Here is a 6,063-nt window from a genome sequence, read left to right as displayed (position 1 = left end):
TGGGTTTATGGTAGTCAATAATAGTTCCCTTGTGGGTTTTGTTGTGAAAAATTGAAAGACATAACACAAATTGCTACACATTTCAGTTAGTTGGTATTATCATACTTCTAATATTAATTATTCCCATGTATGATTTAAAATGTACATTGTGAGACAAATTCAGCATAAACTTGTTAATTGCTAGAAAATTCTAATTGGACTTCCTGAACTCCAGTCCTGAGTTTCTTACTTAGTGCCCCCACCCCTTCAAAGAAAAAAATGCCCAGTGGTGACTGTTTCATGCACATCTTGTCAAAGACGCATACACCTGCTACCCCCCTTGAACTGTTACCTTACATAGGGTGTGTGTGTGTGTGTGTGTGTGTGTGTGAAATTCCAGAGTCAGACCAAGTTCTCCTCTTCTCTTGAGAAAGTAACAAGAATCCAGATGTATTTTATGAGTAACCTGGATGCTGTGACTAGGATCTTGGCCAGAGGGAAAGCACAGAGGAAGCCTGTGCCAACCGCCCGGATCCATCTCCCGCCTGGAGAAACAATGTGACTACGCAGCACAACTCACATCAAAAGGAAAACTCCAAAGTCGAACCCACAGTGTGGGTCTTGCTACATTTCAGCGGTAAGATTGGGCACCTCAAGGTCGCCATTCATACATCCTTTCCAGGTGGCGTTACACTTTTAAAAAAAGACCTTTAAAAAAATCACAGGTACACCCAGATTTGGTTGCCAGAGTATTTATAGCAGGACAATTTCTGAGCAGAAAATACTAGAAACACAAGGTCGGCATTGTGGCGTAGTGGGTAAAGCTGCCGCCTGCAACACCAGCACCCCACGTGGATACCAGTTCATGTCCTGGCTGCTCCACTTCCAAGCAAGTTCCTGCTAGTGGCCTTGGAAACCTGCTGCCCCACTATTTGGGTGCCTGCCACCCACATGGGAAACCCAGAGAGTTTCTGGATTCAGCCCTACCCAGTGCTGGCCATGTGGCCATCTGGGGATTGAACCAGTGATGGAAGATTTCTCTCTCTTTCTGCCTCTCCCTGCTTCTGACTTTCAACATAAATAAATAATATATATATACACATATATATGAGAAAAAACCTCAATACTCACAAGTGAACAAAATATACTTGCTTCTTGTAACAGGGTATTATTCCAACTCTTTTTTATAAGGCCATTTTATCAAGGACTCAGAAAACAGAAAATTCTCACAATATTATATATACAAAGAGAAAAATGTAAAATTGCCTGTATTCTATACTGCCAACTTTACACTATGGCACAAAGACACGCAGCAGGAACACATATGTGCCTGAACACGTATGTGTACGTATACACACACACACACCCCACACACACGGGAGAAAAAGCTAGAACAGGCCAGAATAATTACAATTATTGGATAATTACCTGAGTGGTCAGATTGGAGGTGAGTCTTCATTTCTCCTCGAGTTACCATGAATTTACCAAATTTACAGAAATGAGTCTGGGTAACTAAGACAATGAAACCAATAGTTAAAGCAGAAGCTGAGCCGGGGTCAATGACCACGCTCAAAGCCTGAAGCCATCACCATCAGCAGCTGCCGACATCAGCCAAACAGGCAGGAGAAGGTGCTGGCTGTCTCGGCCAACGCAGGGAGGCCCAGATGCGGGGCCTCCCTCATGCACCACATCGGTGATGGTTTGCGGTTTCACGCTGCTTTTGCTAGTAACCGAAGACTGGCCTTAGGTACACACGATTTTGACACTCTGTTTGCACAGCCAGAACTCTGCATTTTCCCCCTGGGACCTCACTGCTTTTCTCCTTTAAGGCAGCTTTTGAGCAATCCCCTTCATCAGAAAAATGTACAATGGTCGGCCATTCTGCACCCATCGAATGGGGCTAGAAGATTCCAGTTCACATCTTGGTCTTATTGCTAATTTCTGGAAACTCCAATGTTGACAGCTTTTAGGAATTTTATACGTTTATTTATATTTTCTCTCACCCATACCATTTTCAAGAAATCATTAAAGTTTGCACATGTTAGGGAATTGACACAGTGAAATTCAGATGTTCATTAATCTTCCTTACTGCTAAAATGTACAACTTCATAATGTTACAAATAAATTTTAATGGATAAAGTAATATCCTTTTTTGCTGTGGTAACAGAAACCATTTGAAAACCGAGGATCCTCCATGTCTATCACCAGTATGAAGCTGTTAGTTCTTAGGAATAAGCAAAAAAGTTTATTCAAAATATAGGTTCGCCATTAGCAAGCCATCTTTTTATTTATGAACATGAGCATGTTCTTGAGGTTGACAAATGTAATGAAGGATTTTTCTCTCTGGCATTCAGAGTAACGCTGGATTCCCCTCTTTTCCTACAAGGCGGTTCATCCAGCCGACACACCTAATTGAACCTGAAATTTCAAACATTCTTCAAGATCATGTTAATCTCTGCAGTTTTCTTCATCTCCTTTCTTGGTTAAAGGCAAAGAATTTATTGAGAGGAGCTGTGATTGGCGTGCCTTCTGCTGACCAATTGTATTTCCTCTCCTTGTAAACTCTATTTATGTTACAAAAACAATTCGAGGGCAGATTGTAGGTGCCAGGCTTTTCGTATGACCTTTAAATCAAATTTAGAAATTCACAGGCTAGTATGCCTTCGAGCAAAATCTGTCAGCTTAATAAAGTGGAAATTTTCTGCAATAAATCTGCAACAAATTCCTACTATTCACAAAGAAAGGTAAGCTTTACTCAGTGTTGAATAGTTCCAAACAAGGGCTTAAGGTTCTTGGGTGAAATAAAAACAAGAGCTATTAAATATAAGGGCAATTCTAAATAAACAAGAAAGAGGGTGAGTTACATAGAAATAATAAGCGAAAGAAAGACACCCCACGGAAGAGAAAACCAGGATGGGAGAATAAAGATGACAGAATTATAAAAAGGTAAGACCAAGAAAAGAATGGAGGAGGAAAAAAAAAAAGACACACGGAAAACCAGGTGATTAATTTTTATCTAGCTCTACCAAGAAGTGTAAGGTCATCAAAATCGTAAGGGCTCCTGCTGGGATATGTGGAATCATTTTAGGGGTGATGAATCATGACCACATTCTGATCCCTGCTGGGTTTCATTGTACATGTTTGTTTCAGTACAGAAAGACCTAATGGTTTATTCTACTTTCCAAACAAATAAGCGTCACATTTGGAAAGGAAATTAAGAAGAAAAAAAATGCATCTATCATTTCTTTTCTCTCTTGTCAGAGGAAATCCTGGTGAGTCTCACCAACAGAAGACAACAGACTTGTGGGGAGCCTTGTGCACAGCCACTCACAAAGATGCTTGTAACAATCAAAGCAGAAAATAAAAAACATGCCCGAGACAGACTACCACACGCCAAACGTCACCCCCATTCTCCAACTCAAGGCCTCTTCCATTCCCGGGATGTGAAATGTTTGACCTGTCCAACATTTTTACAATTTTCAATTGCCATCACTATGTGAATACAAGGAAATCCATATTTAAAAAAAAAAAAATGCAGACTCTCAGCTTGTTGAAAAAATCAGAAACTCTACCAGAATTCCTAGGTGTTGCTGTGAGTCTGTGCATGTGCAGTATCTGCCCCACATCTCGTTATCTGCGTCTTCCTTGCACCCACATCATTCATTGGAATAAACTGCAAGAACACTGCTAGCAGTTGAACTTAAAGCCGTAGCTGCTAAAATTATCCAGCTCAGTATTAGCTTCCTATCTCTGCTGTATCAAATACCACAAATGCACAGGCTTCAAGCTGCACGAACATGTTTTCTTACATTTCTGGAGGTGATACGTTGCAAATGGATCTTCAGGAGCAAATCCAGACGTTGGCAGAGCTGCAGTCTTTCTGGAATCTTCTAGTGCAGGAACCCTTTCCGGGCCTTTTCCAGCTCACAGAGGCCGCCTGCCATCCTTTGCTCACGGCCCCTTCCTCTATCTTGAAGCCAGGACCCAGCATCTTCCTCTCCCTCTCCCTCCCCTGCCCCCCCTTACTGAGACCCCTGTGATCAGGTGGGCCCCACCGAGCTAACCCAGGACCATCTCCGGCTCTCAAGATTTTTAACTTGTTGACATCTGCAAAGCCTGCTTTGTCATCATATTCACAGCATGTGGCTGCCTTTAGGGGCTATCACCAAGAATGTCACAAGCTCTGTGCTTGAAGGAACTAAGAACCTTCTAAACATGGTCTCAAAAAGATGAACTCACACACGCAGGAAAACCAAGACAGGCAAAGGGGCATAAACATCATAAAGGCCACTCTCAGACATAAAAGCAGTGTGAGGGCTGGGACACAGATCTTTCTTGATGTCAAAATTCAGCTCATTCCATTTCACCAAGCCAATTTTCTCCCAAAATGTGTTTCAGCGTGATCTTTTCTTCAAATCTAAGGCAAGTCTCGTGCACCAAAGCCAGTTTCCTGATTGTCGTGGAAAATGCATGAAAACCCATGCCTTGTTAGCTCGTCCCTCTTGTACCTTCTACTCCACTAGCGACAACACCTGAGCCCTGAGTGTGTGCCAGCGATGCCCCCGCCATTACGCATTGCCCCATACATGCTTCATCACATCTAGTTGTCACAGCGGGAGGTTCCATTCTAGAGATGAAATTCAAGCCCAAAGACAGTTCATCAACTTCCCCAAATTCACCCCCACTATCCTGCAGCTGTGACTTGGCCTTGGCAAGTCTGATTCTGCAGGCCAACAATTTATAACATATGATTTTAACATCAATTTCTAACACTCCTGGTCAACGACTCCCATATTCTCATTTGAAAATGTTTGCACTGGATGGAGAAGTCCAGCGGGAAATGAAGAAAAGGCACTAGAAATAGTAAAACATTGAGATCAATTTCCTCTTAACTACTTTTTAAATAAACTTATAGCACTGCCTTGGAGAAAGCAAATAGCTTCAATACACCATGAGCTTTGGAGAAAGGGGAGGAGAAGTATATTTCGCTGAAGACAGGACTTTAAATCAAATACAGTTGAGGCTAGGAAGGAAAGTGAATTAAGTGACGTGACAGCAAGATGTTTATGGTGCTGGCCGATGGCAGGTGAAAGGTGACTCCTTGATATACTTTTGCCAATCTGTTCACATTTTCCTTGGCCATATGTTCTTCATGACCTTGAGCTGGCTGCATAGCCTGCTGTCTTGACATTTTTGGTTATGCATCTGTCAAATGAAAATTATCGTTCCAGCCCCTGTTTTCCCTAGACGAGCAAAGAATAGCTCAAAAATTAAAATCTTGATCCAAAAAATCATCTGGGAAATAATTCTCAAATCTGTCTCACCTCTCCATCTACACCACCACCTCCCTCATCAAGCCACCATCTTTCACTTGCTGTGTGCCTTGCCCCCAACAGGCCTGTTCTCTAGATTGCCATTGGAGCAACCTTTTGAAAACACAATTACTGGAGTCATCAGCCTAAAACACCCCCAAAGCTCCCCACGATGACTTGAGTAGGAGCCAGATACAGTAACTTGCCTCACTTGTTTGACCTCATCTCCCCCATTTCAATGCCCTTCTTCCTTTCTTTCCCAAAGATTCCCACGGGCATTCCTCTCAAAGATGTTCTTCACCACTATTACTAAGGACCATGTAACCGTTGAGGCTTCCATTCTCATACATGAGGCTGCAAAAGACATCCTAGGGGCCAGCATTGTGGCACAGTGGGTAAAGCTACCCTCTGTGATGCCAGCATCCCATATGGGTGCCACCTCAATTCCTGGCTGCTCCACTTCCAATCCGGCTCCCTGTTGATGGCCTGGAAAAGCAGTGGAAGCTGGTGCATGTGTTTGGGCCCCTGCCACCCCAACATGGAAGACCTGGATGAAGCTCCCGGCTTCAATCTGGTCCAGGACTGGCCATTGCAGTCATCTGGGGAATGAACCAGCAGATGGAAGATCTTTCTAATTCTTTCAAAATAAATAATTGTTTTAAAAATATATCCTAATAAAGAAATAGCATCTGGGCTTTCCACACTGACTTAATACTTCACTTTCTACTGCACTTGGCAAATACAGTTTATCCAACTCAAGTCCTGAGCCATC

This window comes from Oryctolagus cuniculus, chromosome 11, assembly GCF_051225735.1.
Source record: "Oryctolagus cuniculus isolate XC-2025 breed Fujian yellow rabbit chromosome 11, ASM5122573v1, whole genome shotgun sequence".
Classification (NCBI taxonomy): domain Eukaryota; kingdom Metazoa; phylum Chordata; class Mammalia; order Lagomorpha; family Leporidae; genus Oryctolagus; species Oryctolagus cuniculus.
This window is presented reverse-complemented; position numbering follows the sequence as displayed.